Source organism: Gallus gallus, chromosome 9 (genome assembly GCF_016699485.2).
Source record: "Gallus gallus isolate bGalGal1 chromosome 9, bGalGal1.mat.broiler.GRCg7b, whole genome shotgun sequence".
NCBI lineage: Eukaryota > Metazoa > Chordata > Aves > Galliformes > Phasianidae > Gallus > Gallus gallus.
In genome coordinates this window covers 16,524,817-16,543,419 of record NC_052540.1, presented here as the reverse complement: position 1 = coordinate 16,543,419, position 18,603 = coordinate 16,524,817, and the positions used below count along the sequence as shown (strand labels likewise).

The following is an 18,603-nucleotide window of genomic DNA, read 5'->3' as shown; positions in this document are numbered from 1 at the left end:
TATGGTGCTAGCATGCAGCACAACAAAAGACAAGTGCTCATTTCAGTAACGCTTGCAGCATTTCATGGGGCCCCCAAATAGGCTGAACAAGGCTTCTCTGGCAGCTACGCTGAAGTACAGTGGGAAACTGTTAAAGTGGCAGTGTCACTGCCTGGAAAACGGCCTCTGTTTTCTCCCATCAGTTATTGCTGCTTTCTGTGTTGTTTGTTTGTTTAAAGACTATTTACCGCAGTAGGAATTTCATTGAATATTGGAGAAAAGGACACCAAGAAGTGTCTTTTTCTAACTGTTTCTTGGAGCACAGACCAAGCTGTCAGTCTGTCCTTCTCAAAGTGGCTCTGTCATGTGAGAAAAAATAAGACACTTGTGGCTTTTACAAGTAAGTCAGCCCTGTTGCAGCCCATCAGGGAGATCTCATTCCCTGTTTAAAGCAGTTTTTTTTCAGAATTTTTGCCACACTTCCAGTTTCTTTCAGAGCTGCTCTTCCAGAATGCAAATGCAACTTGGGTAGTGTTCTGTATTTAATTGAATGTGTCAGGTGGTTAGAGTCATGTTTTAAAAACAGTATTGCATACTGCAAATATGCCAGACCCTTTGTTCGCAGGCATTTAAAACAAATGCATTTTTCAGTATTTATTTATTCTGTCTGATTGCATTCCATACAGATGGGGAAGATAAACAAGTGAGTTCCATTTTGGCTTATAAATTGTCTTTTACTTTTTCAGGCAAGATTCTTCAGAGCCTGAGTGACTTCAGAAGGAGAAACTTATTAGAAGAAGTCTTTGCCATTATATGTATAGTAAGTTCACCTCCCATGTGTGCTTGTGCTCCATACAGAGCTGGGCTGCATGAGAGGAATGGGCACATGCGGTTTGATCTCATTTTGCTCACCATGGAAAGGGACAGCTGCAGTGAGCTGCCTGTTTTCTGAGTTATCAGCTGCCAGACAGCCTGTAACACCTCAGCCAGAGGCACAGGGACCTCACCATAAGTGCATGCTGGCCTAAGGCCATACCTGCACATGCAAGGTGCAGATCCTTTGGACTCCACACCTGTAGTGTGGCATCCACAAAGCAGCAGCAGCAAAGCAGTTACCACTGTGTGCAAACAGCTTGCTGTGATTAACCTATCAGGGCTCATGCTTGTCTGAGGACAGCTGGAGCTGGTAAGATGTTTGCCTTGCAGTACCCAGAAAGCTGGATATCTCTTGGAGTGGTTCTGGATGGTTACACACAAATTGGAGACATTGGTCTCCTGCCAGACCAGGCAGAAATAACACAGCAAGATGCCTCAGGGAAGCAAGGAAGTTGTTCAGGACTTCCTCTTCCCTCAACAACAGCAAACCTGAAAGCCATAGAGGGGCAGGCTGGAGAACTGAGCTTGGCTGAAGACCTCTTGTCACTGACACTCCCATGCTCCCATCTTGGGCTGCTGGAGAGTGGCATGTCCTTCATGACTCACTGTACCCTCACAGTCATAGCTCATCTTCTGTGCCTGGCTGAGCACAGAGGGCCAATCATGCTGCAGGACCTCAGTGTAAGATGTCGTCACAACAAGCAATTGGAAAAGCCAAAGAAGGCTGAAATCCATGGCTGTGAAGATGGAGTTGGCTGTTTCACTATGAGATGTGGAGGAAATATTTATCCTACACCTACCGCAGCCAGACTGCAGTTGTTGAGTTGAGTGACAAGGAAATGGGAGCCTGGGATGTCTCAGCACAAGCTTCCCTAAGCCTTGACTTGGTGGGTGAGCACCTGAACACAGCCAGAGCCTGTTACATTAAAGGCTTTATAAAAGCAACAGTGCCAGGCTGACATCCACCTCCCACGTTACCGGCAGCCCCAGCAGGTGTAATGCGATCCGGCAGGCGCAGCTAGCAGATAAACAAACGGCCTTTCTGCACAGGTTGTGCCAGAGAGCCTCTCCCAGCAGGGAATTGGGTTGGATGTTGTACTAGGTCAGTGAGCTGCTATGGAAAGAGCTGTGACAATGGACAATATTGTCCTTTTTCCACACAGGATTTTCCCTCAACACTTAAGGCAAGGCAGCAGAAAAACTGTTGGGGAAAGTTTCTCTACCAGGCCTCAGAAGTTTAGTGGGATTGGGCCCTCAATGGGGGCCTACTGCTGGATTTCCCTAGGCCGTCACTTCAATGCCGCCAGGCCAGCCAGCAGCGCTGAGGGCTGCCTGCCAGAGCTGCTTGCTTGCTCTGCCATTGGGGCTCATCTCTAGTGAGTAATATTAACCAAAGGCCTTCCTACTTGGCTACAACATATCTTCCTTCTTCATTAAGGAGCTAAGCTAAGCTGCCCAGCTGTGGTAAATTTCCCTTGCTCCACAGCTGAGGTAATAATGATGCATTCCCAGGAGCAGGGCCTGCACCCTGTGTGCCACATTGGGCCTGGTGGTGTGTGGGCACATTGCTCCACACCACACCAAAATGGCGTCCGTCTGGTACTGCCCCACAGCGTGTGGGCGCACCATACCACTCCAAAATGGTGTCCATCCTGCACTTCTCTGCAGCTTAAGGGCACTCCACAACAAAATGGTGGCTGTTCAGCACTGCCCAGCAGTGTGTGGCACTCCACAACAAAATGGCGGCTGTCCAGCACTGCCCTGCAGTGTGTGGGACTCCACAACAAAATGGCGGCTGTCCAGCACTGCCCTGCAGTGTGTGGCACTCCACACCACACCAAAATGGTGTCTGTCCTGCGCTGCCCTGTAACTTGTGGGTGTACTAGAGCAAAATTGTGGGTGAATTGCAGTGCTGCTGTAGCATATGGACACACCACACCTAAATGGTGGCTGTCCAGCATTGCCCCACAGCATTTGGCACACCACACCAAAATGGCGGCCATCCAGTGCTGCTCCCCTGTCCCTGTATCCCAGCTGGGTCCCATCTTGCCTCCAAAATTTCCCCCTCCCTGCCGTTGCTCCAGTTCCTCATGAGTTATGATAACATATAAGCAGCTTAGAGAATTCTTATCGGAATGAGTTGAACACAATGCGACGTTTAACTCTTAATGACAGCCACCTCTGACTGAGTGACACATTATAAATTATGTTTGAACTGGGTGTTTTTTTTCAGAGGCAGATATCCCCCTGCCACCCAGCCAGCCCTGCGAAGTTGCACTTGTGGCCTTAATCCCACTTGGATGTGTGCCCCGCTGCCTCCACTCTCCGTCACTCGGGTGCTTTAGTGTTCTTGAACAAGTGAACAATCTTTGTTTCTGTACCTTATTAGGCCAGAGACCATAGCAGCGAGCGATGGCATCAGCAGGCCCCGCAGGCAGGATTCTCTGCAGACACAGCCAACCTCCAACAAACCCCTTTTTATCCTCCTGTTTCTAGGAAGAATTATGATGGTGGTGCCCTGCTGTTGATCAGTCAAATCTGTGGTGGGCCTAGAGATAAGTCCTGTAAGTGTGGTGTACTGTAAAACAGCGGCTCCCATTCATTAGTGGCTTGTGTGTAATAAACCACCCAACAGAGGGGGTTGGGGAAGAGAGGGAAAGAGCAGCTGCAGTGTGCAGGAACAAACAACACAACTCATTCTTGGGAGCCAAAACTTTCTAATTTGCTGCTGGGCTGCTGGGAGCACTCAAATTCTTTCTGATAATGTGCTCGTGCCCTCGGTGTCTCTCCCTGCGTTTCTGCTCTCCAGAATCTGGAATAGTTTCACTCCGAACAACAAACGTGGACGCTGCTCAACGGGGAGGAGGAGGGGAACACAGCCACCCAGTGTTTGCAGACTCCAGCACAGCAAAGTGGTGGACTTGAGGCAAGTTCTGCCGTGGAATGGCTGCTGCACGTATCTGCTTGTGCAGTGGGTAAACAAAGCATCACATGGGCTGCAGGCTGAGCACGAGGCGCGTGGCTGACCTATACGTGTATGAGGCATGCAGGAGGAACAGCATATTCCAAACATTAGAGCCTGGTGGGATATTCAGGAACTTCTCTCAAAAAACTCAAACAAACGAAACAAAACCACAAATTGATTATAACTGAAAAATTATTTGGCTTGATTTCTCCTGTTTTTCCACAAGTTTCAGTGAGTATTTACATAAGCGTATTTCTACATTGCCTTGCATTGGAAACAGCTTGTAAGTATGTTCATCAAAATGTCAGTCAATTATAATGTAACTCATTGCACCTGTTTGGACCTCAGTAGTTGCTAATTGTAACTGTGCATTTACAGCTGTGACTGTGCTGGTGCTCAGCCTCAGACCTGACTGCCCATAGGACATTTCAAACTAGAAATTAAAATCACTGCGTGTGTTTCAGAACTGCTCTCATAGACGAAACCTTTGCGCTAAAGCTTGTACTGTCACGAGAAAGAGAAATTAATTTTGGATTGATGCTACTCAGAAGGACCATTATACCCTCGCAGGATCACAGTGACTGCTTTTTCAGTGATGTGCCAGGCTGTGATGGTGCTTGGACTGTCTCCTAACATTTCTATAGACAAGAGCTACTTAAACAGCAAGTCCAGGCTTGGGCCAAACTGCAAGTACTCTTTATGTAGACAGGCAAAGTGTCAGACACAAAGTTTTCCACTTTAGAGCAGGCGATCTGCTTGCTTCCTCTTCCCTGACCTGGAGACCTGTTCCAGGCATTGCCTGAGTCTTAACCCTTCAATGAGAGGTGCCTCTCTGAGCTGCCCCTTGGCCATGGTACCTAATGGGTGGAGGTATGAATTCTTCATTCAGACCTGGCCAAATCCAGTGCTAGACCTGGATGCAAATCAGTTCTACCGAAGGTTTAGGTAGTGAAGGAACTGAAACTTGCTGCTTACCTGCCATGTTGCACAGGGCCAGCATGAGACCCAGCCCTACAAGCTCTGCTTGTAGGGTTTTGGTATTTTTGACACAGTCATTTGGCATTTTGATTTCCCTATGGTACAAACAGGGGGACAATCTAAAAATAAGAAATAGCTTTCCTGCACGAATACCTTGAATCATTAGAAACTGATGCTTTGTGAGTTTGCTGGGAATCTGTTACTGTTTTTATATTTTCATAGGGATGTGGTCATCCAACATTGTTGGACAGAGGTAAACATGAGTAACCCAATTTTGTTCTTACACTTGGAACACTGCAAATAGCTATATAGTCCTGAAGTTTTTGTATCTAACCAGATGACACTGGGGGAAGTGAAATATTTCTTATTAAACTGAGGCAAAATATGCCTTTGTGATCTATAAGGAAGTCTAATAATTTTGGGTTCAAAGATGTCTAATGTTGAATTATTAAATGACTCAATGTAGCTTTCTTTTAGAAGGGGTGATACTCATCCATCAGCTGGATCCAAGCTATTACAAAAACTCTGCTAGAAATAGAATGAGAAATAGACCAAAAACTCAGAGCTCAGGCTTGCAAATAAAATAAATTGTTGTGACTGGTTGTTCACTAATATATGTGAAAGAGGGGCTACGTGTTACGTGTCTTTTATTATTGACAGTGTGCCCAATGCTGTATGGTAAATGTTTGAACAGTGTCACCTTCTGTTCTGCCTCCTTCACCTACAGGAGCAGCTCTGGTGGCGAAGGGGCAGCGTGAGGCACTGCTGGCCCCAACTTCCCGCAGGTGTCCATCCGGCACCCGAGGCCTCGAGCAGCACCGTGTCTGTGTCCTGTGCCATACCCACAGCCCTGGAACCATGCAAGGAGAATGAAGTTTGTTCTAAACGTGAATTTAATGTGCTTTCAGATTTGACAGCCTCTTTTAAAAGGAAACGTTTAAGTTGAGCGAAAGGCACATTTGCTTCTCCAAATAAATGGAATTATAGTTCAAAGATCTGACTTAATCCTGAGGCTCTTGCACTGTGCAGTAAGTAGGAAAGAAAGGGGATTGCTCCGAGGAGCAGGGGTTAGCAGGATCAGGGGCTGTTTTATATCATCTCATTTTCCTTCTGGTATTTAATATACTTTCTTCTCAACTTGCACTGGCTGGTTCTAAAAAGACCCAGTAGTGTCATACATTAACTAATGGCAAATAAACTACTAATTGAAACTAATGAAGGATGGTACAGGGAGTTCCCATCCAGCTTTCCTGCTAGGAAAATTTGATTATTGTTAAGCAAACAAAAATGCCATTCTTCCAGATGTATTCTCTCATATGGTTTCGTCCTTTTTCAGTTCATTTCAGGACTTTTCTCAAAATGCATTTTACTTGTTGTAACTATGTGCTCTTTTTCCACTTAAAAAAATGTATATACAACTGTGTTTTAAAATCTACATTGACATTTCAGTGATTTGAAGGAAGATGTTTACACAGTAACAGTGTCATCTATATTTATTGTATCTCTACAAACAGAAGTTCTGATCAGATAAAATTAAAATATGTGTGTGATGGTTTTTGTGTGTTGTAATGACATCTGTATGTTTCTAGTTGTGATTTTGGTGCCTGCCCCCACATTACCTGGCTGGTTAAGGAAAGTGGGATCAATATTCTTACTTCTCCGACGTATCAGTTTGTTCGTTAACCCCAGTGCTGCTGGCTGCACTCTCTGAAATCAGTGATTTGTCTTTGAGCTATTTCTTTTTCTGCCAAAGCGCCGAGGTACATGTATTCCAGGCAGTAGCTGCATCTGCGGGACATGCTAACGTGGAGAGGAGCCTGGGCAGGAGGAGCACTGTGCCTAAAGGGAGCGTTCAAGAAGAGTCTCCAGCAAAGATTAAAATGAAGAATGAATGAAATTTATTGTGGCAAAGTTTCCTTCATAGGCTGCAAAAATATGTGTACAGATATTTGGATAAAGAAAGTTTTGCAAGCTTCATTTCGAGCCAAAACCCTCTTGCATGGAAAAACAAAACAAAACAAAACAAAAACAAAAACCTAAATAAATCCTCCTTAAAGATGAGACAGTCCTGCTGATGCAGTCTACCTGGCAGGCACTGCATGCACTGCTGTGGTGTGGCCCTGAGAGGGGGTTTTGGCCTTCTGCTGAGGCCAAGCTCTGTCCTGGGCACTCCAGGGCTGCTGCTCGCTGCTGGTGTGGGCTGCTGGGTTATAGTGCAGTGTAACTGCATGACCCGCTGCTATACACACCACTGGGAAATCAGGTTTTTGACAGGGAACAGACCTCAATTTCCTAGATAATAATAAATCTATTATTAAAATATTCCCTACTTTTCTCCCTACCTTCCCCAAGCCCCTAAAAGCTTCTCTAAGTGTGTGGAGGCAGCAGTGCTCACCTTCCCACTCTGTTTATATGGTGACTGCCAAAATAAACCTGGATGCAAGGATCCAAGCTGTCCAGAGACCTCAGAAAGCTCTCGGCCACCTGGGGGCTGTCACCTGGAACACGAGCAGGTGTCCCCAGGGCCGAGGGCGCATGGTGCTGAGGCCCTGTCCCTGCAAGCACTCATGCATGGCTCAGTGCCTTGTCCATGCACTCTGGGACTCACTGTGCTCTGGAGGATGTTCAGTGGCTGTGGAACGTCTGGCTCCAGAGCATCCCTCACTCTGGGACTTCTGTGCACCCAACCCCACCACACAGTGTTGTGTTCGAGTTCATTTTTAGATGCGTTTGGTCCCCAAAGCACCTCCTGTGATGTACTGCTGCCAAATATGGGACAAGAGTGGATGAGGGATTGCTGTGCTGCAGACCCGCAGCCCTGGAGGTGAGGATGGTGAGCAGCAAAAGGAGGGAAGTAGGATGTTGCACCTGTGTGATGGGCAATCGCAAGGCACGAGAGGGGCCATGTCAGCCTTTGTCGCAGGGACTCAAACGCTGCCTTTCAGCACACGTATCCTTTTTCTTCTTAAAGAAATGTATTTGGTTTTGCTCAGCCACGTGCTGCTCCATCCCAGCACAAAGCACAACACAATGCGCAGCCGTGCGCAGCGCCTGCCTGGGGGAATTCGGGGCATTTCGCAGCTTTCAGGCACGGGAACAAATTGTGAACTGCGGCGTTGCATCCATGTGTGAACACACACGCAGCCACCAGCAGCTGATGCTTCACACTAATCACTCTCATAAATGCCTCTAATTAGACTCATAAATACCTCTAACTTTCCTACAGGGAGCAACAAGCCCGATGGGCTTCGTGTAAGATCTGGGGGGAAAAAAGGAGTTAAAAAGATGAGTAAATCTGTTTTTAAACCTGGCAAGTCCTAGAGCGGTGCTCTTGAAAATCCAACAGGAATCCTAAATTGCGGAGCCCTGCACCCCCCGGAGCCGCAGCGTGGGCAGATTGGGGGCGAGCAGCCGGGGGAGGGGCTGCAGCCCTCCGCCTTTGTACCGGAGGGAGAAACATTGGGATCCTGCGGCGAGGGAACACAGAAACCCTCAAGGCAGAGAGAAATAGGCGCAGACAAAAGCCCGTTACATGGTTGCAAATCACCCCGCTGCTGTTATTTTATTTACCGCTGCCGGCAGGAGGATTGTTTTCTCTTGCAAAAATTTAAGCTTTCTTTTTTCCCCCTACTTTGCCTTTTTATTACTGTTCTTTTTCTTTCTCCTTCTCAGCCGCTGACCCCACAGTGCAGTGAGCCCAATACTCTGGGTGCTGCTTTGGGGAACCCCTCCTTGTCCCGGGGTGCACAGGGACCCCCCAGACCCATCCTGCAGTGCTGGGGAACGTGCTCATGGAGCAGTGGGAAACTTTTCCCTCTGTCCTTTTTTCAAGGAAATTCTATAGTATTATTATTATTGAGAGGGTGTAAAAAAGAGAAACAAAGCCCTCTGGGGCACTATAATTAGTGTGTACTGGTTTGGGATAAATGTTCCCCTTTCAGTGCTGAGGGGATGCCCTCATCTCCCCCAGCCTCTGAGCATGTTCCAGTTGAGGACCATTGGAGTTCAGCCATCAATGAATGTGAGTCCTCGGCAAAAATAACCCAGGGGTCCCTTCTGGCTCAGGATATTCTGTGACTCTGTGCTATGAGAGATGCTCTGACATGGGTCTGGGATTGCCAGTGCTTTAGCATCCATAAAACCCCTTTGGGACATTATATGCCCAGCATGTGAATGCATCACTGGAGTAGTCAGGGAAGGAGGGAAAAGCAAAGCTGCCCATGTCTCTGTTGGAATGAAGTGGCTCCCATCCTTGTAAATACGTTTTGGTAGTGGCCGCAATGGCCGTAGGGGTTGGGGGGAGGGGGGGGAGAGACCCCAGCCAGGTCTCTCCCCTGCCAGCTGCTCGCAGGAGCTCCCGAGGTGTCTGGACAGGTAATTAGTGCCTGGGCTGCAGGATCCCTCCAGTCATCCCGCCCAGCACATGCGAGGAGCGGCAGGGCTCGATTTTTGATGGCTGATTTACCCCGAACAAAGGCCCCAAACAGCACTGAGCGCCCGACTCAGGGATGGAAACTTTAGAGCCAACGGGCTCCTTTCCCATCAGTTAAAAATAGTGTTATTTTTTTCTAAGCTGATAACATTTTAAACATTTTACGAGACAGACTTTTCTGGGGAGGCAGGGAAACCTGTGCGTTTGCTATAAAAGAAACTTCTGTGGATGGGGAAACGTTTCCTGTGAACTCACCTGTTGCCAGCCAAGGAGAAATGTTCGGTGTTTTATTTCAATCAAGAATTTGCTGCTATCTGGTGCTTTATCTAACCTCACTCTTTGGAAGATTTGATGTCACGCTTGGCAGAGCCCTCAGATCCACGTGGCTTTATGGTGCTGCTCCGCTAAAACTCCTCATGTGTTGGCGTACAGTTGAAAATAAAGCCTGAAGTTCTCACAGGATGGGCAAACATGGCCCAAATTGGCCTTGAATTTTTAAGCAGGAGTTGATGTAAGCACCTCTGTGCAACTCTCCCGGAGTCTGAGCAATGCCAGGCAGTGCAATTTGCTGCACAGGAGAGGTCTCTGCCACACAGCCCCTGGTTTTATTGCATGTTGTATACTGTCCCTCACCATTTAACTTTACATGGAGATTGATTTTGAAGGGCAGTCTTGGCTTCTCAGAACCTGTATAACACCAATGGCTGCACGGGCCAACATCTGCAGCCATTTTGGTCTTTGTGCCACCGCACTTATAGAGGTCACCATCAGGTGGAGTGGGATACTGAAATGTATGCCCATGCTTCAACCACAATGGACTATATATATATATTCTCAAGTAAATCAGCCCTTTGCAAATAGTGGTTTTCTGGGGCTGCCCTTTACCTCAGGTGGTGGCAGGTTCCAAAGAAGATGCAACAATGATCTCCAGAGATTCCCTCCCAACCTCTATGACTCCATAACAACAGCCAGCTGGGACGCAGCCTCTGATGTGATCGCAACCTGACTCACCCTGGCTGCCTGCTGGAGCACTGAAGTTGCCCACAATCAAGGTGAATTTAAGATTACTACTAATTAACTAGTTCATTGGGCGCTATGCAACGTGGTCCTGTTACTTCTAATTGTGAGTGTGAGCACTTTGTGCACAAGATGTAGCATGTGTTCTGGCTTCAGACATTGAGGCCTTAGTGCCTGGTGTATCACCCAAGGCCACACATAGGTAACCTTTTCTGCAGTGCAAAAGCTGCTTAATTGACTCAGTAGGGCCCAGCTGTGGCTGTAATTAGTGGATAAGTTGTGCCACCTGTGTGCTGGTAGCCTTTCTTTGTGAGTCTACTTGGTGGCCAGCAGTTGCTGTTTCTTCTAGGTAAGGTTTTTTACTTTTACTGTTGTTTTTATTTTCAGAGTACTTTCAGAAATGTAGTTTGTTTGTTTTCTGGGGAGCAGGAAATATGTATCTGCTTGAGGAGAGGGATGGGTGTGGAATGAGGTCTGTTCTGCAGGAGGTCGGTTGGTTTGTTTAGCGTTGCTGTGAGTGTACTGTGTGACTAAGCCACAAGCGTGCTTAAATCCGCTGGTTCTTCTCTTGAAACAATTGGGTTTAATGCGGTAAGTTTGTGCTGAAGCTGAAAACAAGTAACGTATTAAGCTGCAAATGGCTACTAAGTGAATTCTGTGCTTGGAAAGCACGTGTTCTTCATCCGGAAGGGCAGTACTGTGTTGTAACTAACTCTGAATAGGACAATGCTTGCTGCTTTGGTAACATCTAAACTAACATGTATCCCCAGGCTGTGTCATTGCCCTCAGTGGGGATGGGCTGTGCTGCAGGGGGCTGCCAAGAGCAGTCCCTTTCCCTGCCCTAAAGGAGGGCTGTGGGGATGAAGGCAACATCCTGCCCCATCTCTTACTGCACTGCTGCTCCACACAGCTCTGTGCTGGGCACCAGGCAGCCATGTGGGTGTGTGAGTCAGGGCCGTATCAAATAAGGTTGTCTGTCTTTCCCAGCAGCAGAGAAGAAACTAAAGAAAAAGAGTTGAATTAAGTGCTGTGTGAGAGCTGTGTTGGGCTCTTCATCTGTGCATAACTTATCCTTATTAACGTCTGTAATGACTTTAATAATGACTAATGCGATGCTATAACAAAGAGCGGTTTTTACTGCTCAGAGTTTGGGAAATGAACATTAAAAACACTCAACAGGCAGGAAGGTTTAAATACCTTGCTGGAAGCTGCTGGAGCTGGGCTCCTCAATCCTTCTCTGCAGCTCCGGTGTTGGCTTTGGATGTACCTTTAAAGACTTAAACAGCTTGAGGCTTGTCCCTTGCTGCAGGGGCTTAGAGCAAAGTCGTGTTTCGAGGTTTTATACTCTGAGCTGCAGTACGAGAGCCCTGCAAGGGGAGGTAAGGGAAGGTGGAGCAAGGTCATTTTGAACCACATGGGTTCAGGTTGTACCTTTAAAGTCAGTAATTGAAAGCTGAGGGCAAGGGAAGCCGGGTGACGATGTGGTGCAGGTTTATTTTGAAGCTGAACGCCAGGTGAGCTGTGTTCTGAATGGAGTGGCACTGGGAGGGGACCATATGTGGATGGAGGAGCTTAGGGAGGTGGTCCCTCCCCAGGCCGTGGTGCTCCTGGGTTGGTGGTGGCCAAACTGTGTGTTTAACCAAAACTCCACCAGAAGGTTTTGTGGTGTTTTTATTGCACTGGAGGAATGCTCACGAGCAGAGTTGACCAAGTATGGGTATTTTTAAAATGGACCTGAAGAAAGTAATCATGTCACTGAACTTAGGATCAAACTGAGCAATAGAGTTGTTTGTCCTTTCTGATCAAGAGATCTGGTGACATGATCACAGTTTTCTTTAGCTTTGCTAGTTGTTTTATACTAGAATATTGACCTCTTTCTAAAGGCTACCCCCTCTGCTACAGGAAGTGCTCACAGAGCTCACTGTGTGCAATCCCAGCCTGGCACACCCAGCTGAGTTCCTGGGCCTTCTCCAATAGGTGATGCTGGGTGAACTCTTTGTCCCAGTGCTGTCACTGGGGAGAGCCGTAATTAGCACTAGCTTTCTCTTTCTTTTCTTTGTAACTTCATTTTCCCCTTTTCCTCATTCTGTGAATAAGGAAAGTAATGTGATCAGTGGTGGCTTCCCTGGTTTCCAAAAGGGGAAGCTGCTGCATATGGTGTGAGACCTGAAGGAGAAACTCCTCTTGTGGCTGTGTCTTTGGGCTGCTGTCATTCGCAGCTGTCAGCTCTTACGTATTGGGCTATGTGATGGTTCAGGAAAGCATGTGCTTGGGACAGTGGTAATGTTGATGCCAATGCTTTTGACTGTAATTTTACCAAAAAGCTCTCTGTTTCTCCTTGTTCTTAAAAATAAAATAATAATATGGGATATTTGTCAATTAATATGCTAGTTACTTTTAATCTGTGCATCACGCATTTGCAAGTACTCCTGGTGAGTCAAGTCCAGCTTCTTAATTTCAAGAATGTTTTGTAATGGCGTAAGCTACAACAACCCTTCCCAGTGGCTCTTACTATGAGAAAGTTATCTCAACTGAAAACTTCTTCCAAAGTCCAGTCCGATGGTGTTCACCTCATCATTTATGGAGGATTAAGTTGGTCCTTCCGCCAGCATTACATACTCCTTAATATATTGAAGACTTGCATGGGCTGGCAGTTGTGTTGACTGCTTTTACAATATCTGGACCCAAAAGACAAATGTGTAGGTGATGGTTTGCCTCTTCATGAAACTCCTCCTACCTATCAGTTATGAATGTCACATTAGTTTGGTTCTGGCATTTCTGAATATATTGCTGTGAAATTCTGCTCTGGCATAAGTCTGGTATATTGTTCTGGAAACAGAAGCTACTGTGCCTGTTCTTGCTGGAGGTTAAGTGTAGGTATGTGTGTTTTTTGGAAAAGCTGAAGAACATTTAGACTGATTTCCAACTTCCCTCCCCCCCGCCCTCCACTTTCTGGAATCTTAAATCGTTATAACAAGATTAGCCTCTTACCACCTCTCTCCCTATTTCTCCCTAAGTCGTTTTTGTCACTTTTGAGCAGAGCTGTCATGGGAAATCCTTTGCTCTTCATCTTGCTAATATGTATGCTTAATCATCTGTATTTGAAGCATGAATTGAGAGAATATTTAAGTATGTTGAATAAATGAAATCACCCAGTGGTACCACCAGTGTGACGCTCCCTATTGATCCTCTTCTCATGTTCTAATATTGCTTAAATCAGAATAAGGTATATTTGTTTTATTGGTTTAATATGGTGTATTTCAGGGGCATGAGGGACCAAAGCTGTAATTCTGAGGTCCTGCTGATGTAATTGAATAAGAGCTTTTGTGTTGTTCTGAGATAACTACGAAATTCTATTTCTTTTAGTTGATGGAGTCTGAAGGTGAACTATTTGAACTCATGTGGGTCCTGGGCTGTGAGCTGTGTGAGGTGGGAGAGACCAGTGTGTCTACGCCAAACTGAGCCAAGTGAGGAATGTGCGTTTGGCTTCAGTGCCTTGATGTTTTGTGTCAACTACAGGCAAATGTCACATCTTGAGTTTTAGATTCATATTTCTAGACTTGATCGCTTTAAGTGATGCATGGAATGGGGGTGGGTAGGGGAAACTGAACTGACTTCCTTCACTTTACTTTGTAGTGTGGTGCTAGTTGTACTGCGTCATCTCAGTTTATTCCATCCAGTGAAGTGGTCCAACTACTAGGAAATTAAAAAAAAAAAAACTTAATCAAATGAAAGATGTGTCCAGGATCAAAAGCTATTCCATGCAAGCTCTTCTCATCCAATGGCGATATTGTGGGGATTTTCTCCTTCTGGAAAATGTTAGTCTGACTAATCAAATTTATTCTACTAGTAATGCATTTGGGTTTGCCAATTAATGAGGCATTGCCAGTTAACAAAGCATCACCAGTTAAGGCTATATCAGACATCTAGAATTGCCTACCTGTGGTTTATAGGGATGTCTGTCTCTTCATTATTAGTGTGAGTTTTTTTGGTAATGTGTGATCTATCCTTTTTTTCTTCTAATACTTCCAAACTAATTAGTATTTTGGATCTTCTTTCTCTTTATCAAATGGGGTTGCAATCATAAGCACATTCTTAAACCTCTTAATACTGAAAGGAAGACATAAATAACTTCCAAATCTGTGAGACAATGTTGAGAAATGTACTTGCTTAAGTTTAATCCATCACTCTGTGCCAGCAACACATATAGCTGAAAGGTCAGAGAATCATTGAGAAGGAGAAAAACAATTAATTTGGTATCAAAAAGGTAATAGGATAAGGCCTTGCCAACCCTCTCCCATTGTTCTGTCGTATTAACTTCGGCAGGTCAGATGCCACTGGTCGTTGACCTCAGGCTAAACAGGGTCAGCCTGGGCTGATTACAAAAGAGATGTGTTTGCACTTATCCAAGTGTGTCTTAAAAAAAACCCGAGCCTGCATTTGTGTTGTTCCTGGGGAGGAACACACAAAGGGTAAACATTTTTCACTGCAAATATAACTTGCAGGAGATTCAGCATCTCCCATCTCCTTGTGGTCATCTTGACCGCTGTGATGCATGGCCAGCCCAGATCCCCTAGTAGGTGCACACCTTGGAACTGGTGATGCAATGAGAGAATATGCTATGAAAACAACTGCTGGAAAACTATTGCATGTATTTTTTTTCTTGACTTGATTGCCAGTTATGATTTTTGCCATGGTAGTTTGGTGGGCTGACAATTAGACCCAATGATCTCAGTGGTCTCTTGCAACCTTCATGATTCTATGATCCTCGGCAGCATTGCCGCAGCGGTTGGGTTTCCAGCACAGCTCTCTGTGCTAAGGCTCAGGTGAAGATACTGTATCTGTATCTCTCTTTCTCTCCTTTCAGCAACTCCTGATGTTTTTGTTCAACTTCAACCAAAGTTCCCCTAGTGGTAACAAGCTCCAAGCTTCCACAAGGCTTGTGGCAGTAAACTGTAGGGCACGGAGGTTCTGGAAGTCTCTCAGTGGAGAGGGCAAAAGATCTGTAATGCCAGTTCACTTTTAATGGCAAAGTAATCACTGGGGAAAAGAGATGGTGTGACCCAGCCAGAGTCATGGTTGCAGGGAAGGCAAGCATAAGATATAAACTGTGAGAAACATGGCATCTGAAGCTCTTGAGCTTTCTGAAGCTAACCAGTTCCTGATGGAATGGAAGGGGCTCAGAGTGCCCCAACCCATTTGCAGCTCTGGAGATCAGGCAGTTTTAATAATTACAGAGCTGTAAATATTCCAGCTGACAGATGTGAATTGGAGTATCACTGTTTAAAAAATATTTGAGACTAGCTCCGGGCTAGAGACAGTTAGCTAATTGGAGAACTCCTATTTTCATATGCCATCTACCTGCTTAAATTTTAATAGGATTTCTCCCCCTGGAGATACTCATTTGCTCTATGGTTGAGATCTTTTGGGATGAGTTAAATTCTTATTACCTTTATTGCTGGGCTTGATTAGGTCAAATGCTGGGCCTTTCCCACCCCTGCTGGTGAACATCAGGTATAAGCTTGATTTTTTTTTTTTCATTTGTTTTTAAGCACCAGTGATTCTATTACAGATAGCAAGGGCTGCTAATTGTCGAAGTGACTCCCAGGAAGGGAATCCCAGTAAAGACATGACTCTGATAATTGTTAGTAAATATATATTGCTGGATGGGATGGGGGCAATGGCAGTCCATTGAAGTAAGACAAGTTAGTTCCATTTGCGTATTTAAAAATAATTACCTGTAACAGTGCTTTTCAGCTTAGGATCTTACTGATTAAAAGCTTTAGTTGGGAAGATTTCTTGCACGTTCTTGAGAGCTGCTGGGCGTTCTTTCATGGAGACCAACAGCCCTCTACCACCTCTCACATCTGAAGGCTTCCTTCATGCAATGCATCCACGTCTGGACATTCCCAGGCCATGGGCAATATTGCAGTTGTCTTGGAAGCTGTGCCAGCAGATGTGGCGCTGAAAGCACCCCGCTGCAGGCGTCCCTTCATTAAGGAAGAGAAAGCATGTACGTATGTACATGCATGCACTCAATCAGCTCATTAAACAAATCAAAAGGTGGGAAATGAGTGCTGAATGAAGATGAAGTTAGATATGTGGAAATGTGAGAAGGATTTTGCCCAATTGAGGTGGTCCTGTGGTGCCTGTCACTTAGAAACCCAATTGCACGGTCAACTGCAATAGCGTGAAAGCTCATCAGCTCCGTAATCTCCAGTTTGTAATCGATTCTGCTTCTACAAATGTTAGCTAATGCAAAAATCTGCATTAAGGTAAGTGCTAAACATCCATCAGCCTGACTGATAAGTCAGAGGAGGAATGGCTGGAGAAATGCTCGTTATTTGCCATCAGATTAGGGGAAGTTTTGCTTACAATGGGATTGGTTCAGATTTCAGCTTCACTTGCAGTAGAAATATCAGTAGTTGGGTGCACATGAGGCAAATGGGCAAAGTAAGAATATTTTCTGATAAAATAGATATAAAAAACATAAAGGGGGGGGAGAGATGGTTGTGTCTGAAGACTGAACAATAAACAGACAGGTGTTGAACTGTGAGTCAAAGCTGGTGGTAGAAGTGTTGATGATACTGTAAGAACGTAAACATTTAGATACATGTGAACGAAATAAAACCACCAAAGCACGAGCAGTTTATCTGAGGTTACAATAGCTTTATTTCTTAAGCGTCATTGCTCAGAAATGAGCAACAATTCAGCCTCTAATACAATGCTGAGCTGTGATTCATAATTGGTGGCAGGAGAAAGCAGTGAATGAATTGCTTGGATCTGGTCAGCAGACAGAGAAGCGGACCCCTTGTCCGTGATGCCATGCCCCTTCCCTTGCTGATTATTCACCAGCAAACATCCTACGGTCCCATTCATAAAGTCCAGTCGTGACACAAGAAACGTCAGGAGGATCTGGTGCAGGAGTGGGCGGCTGACAGAGCGGCACATTGTGCGCCTGCAGCTCTGTGTTTCCTCTGGGGTTGTTTTCAGTTCTTTTGTCAGCTGATTACATGGTCCTTTATAATTTCTAATCTACAGAATAGAGCTATTTGCTTGCGGATTATGTGAAAGTCGCAGGCTTATGCAAAAGAAAAACAAAATAATCTGAAAGTGGGTTCTGTTGGCAAATGTTATACTTCATTTAGGTGTTTTTTATCTAAAGGGAACTTAATCTAGGGGTTTGGAGGAAAAAACAACAAAGCCCGGTTTCTGTCAATCTCTGAGATTTCAGCTTTATGGCGTTAATTCACCAGTGCCCCTATACGTGTGGCTTAAATTACTTATTCTTCTTTAACTATTCTTCTTTAGCAGAACGTTTTAACACTGCTTGAAGTTAAATTTTGGTGAAAACGAAAGGAGTTCAATGTGTGTTGAAGTGCTTTGTTGACATTTGGGTACGCATGCACTAAATACTATAAGTGAACTTTCTATATTGACTGTTGTCTTTGTTGGTGATGAGAATAGTACATGATTATTCTAACATTTATTTCTGTTAGCCTGTGGAGGTGAGAGTTGAGTGCTTGCAGAAAGAAGGATCTGTGGTATTGGGATATAAGCAAAGCAAGCTGAGAGCTGTGTCTGTATTGGCTCCTGGACTTCTTTGGGTAAAGCTGGGTTTGCAACCTCAAGCAGGCAGTGTCCAATGTGCTATTGAATGTGAAATGCCTACAATCAAAAACAATCATTTTTTAATACCTTGTTCTGTTTTTTGCTCCCCTACCATAGATGCCACTCTTGGTACAGGGTGAGTTTTAGCTACTGGGTTTAGCTGAGTTGACACTCACCGGGGTGTGTGCATGTGTATATAAATGCATGGAAAGAAGTGATGAAATAAGGTAAGCAGTATAGTTCCTTGTGGTTTTTCAGGACCAAAGAATGACCTTGAAGTGAACCTCATGATCATGTTGAGGTTCTTCCTGGCCAACACAGAAGAGTTGAAGAGTGAGAGGGATCTGAAATTCCAGTGTGGATGGATGAGGAGAGGGCTTGCTCACCTGCATTTAAAGCCCTCCTCAGCTTCTTGTGAGCCCTTCGTAGGGCATACAGATGTAACTTACGTGTATGCAGGTAGCTGGTGTGATGTTCTTAGGATTCATCAATGTAAAGTTTGGAAGCTGGCTTCAATGCCTCTCCTCAGCACCTCCAGGCCCCCTGCTATCTACTGTGTGGAGGGGACTGATGTGTACTGATGAAGCAAAATTCTTGGGTCAGTATTTCAGATAGTGTTATAGCAGGATAGTTTTGTTTTTTATTGAGCCTCTTATTAGCATGCTTCTGTTGGGGGCTGAACAGTAGTGCCAGAACAGGGTCTGGAGGGCAGTAGGTTGATAGCGAGGAGTTCATACCCCCAAGA

The 18,603-nt window shown here is 45.4% G+C and overlaps 1 long non-coding RNA gene across 8 annotated transcripts in view; it reads left to right on the top strand.

Annotated features, from left to right (window-relative positions):
• LOC107054087 overlaps positions 1-18,603 on the top strand; it is a 301,151-nt gene that overhangs the window by 243,103 nt on the left and 39,445 nt on the right. For all 8 annotated transcript variants that reach the window (XR_006930987.1, XR_006930991.1, XR_006930985.1 and 5 more), the window contains 2 exons: positions 726-799; positions 3,665-10,282. This is a non-coding gene — a long non-coding RNA (uncharacterized LOC107054087). The remainder of the gene's footprint in view (positions 1-725; positions 800-3,664; positions 10,283-18,603) is intronic.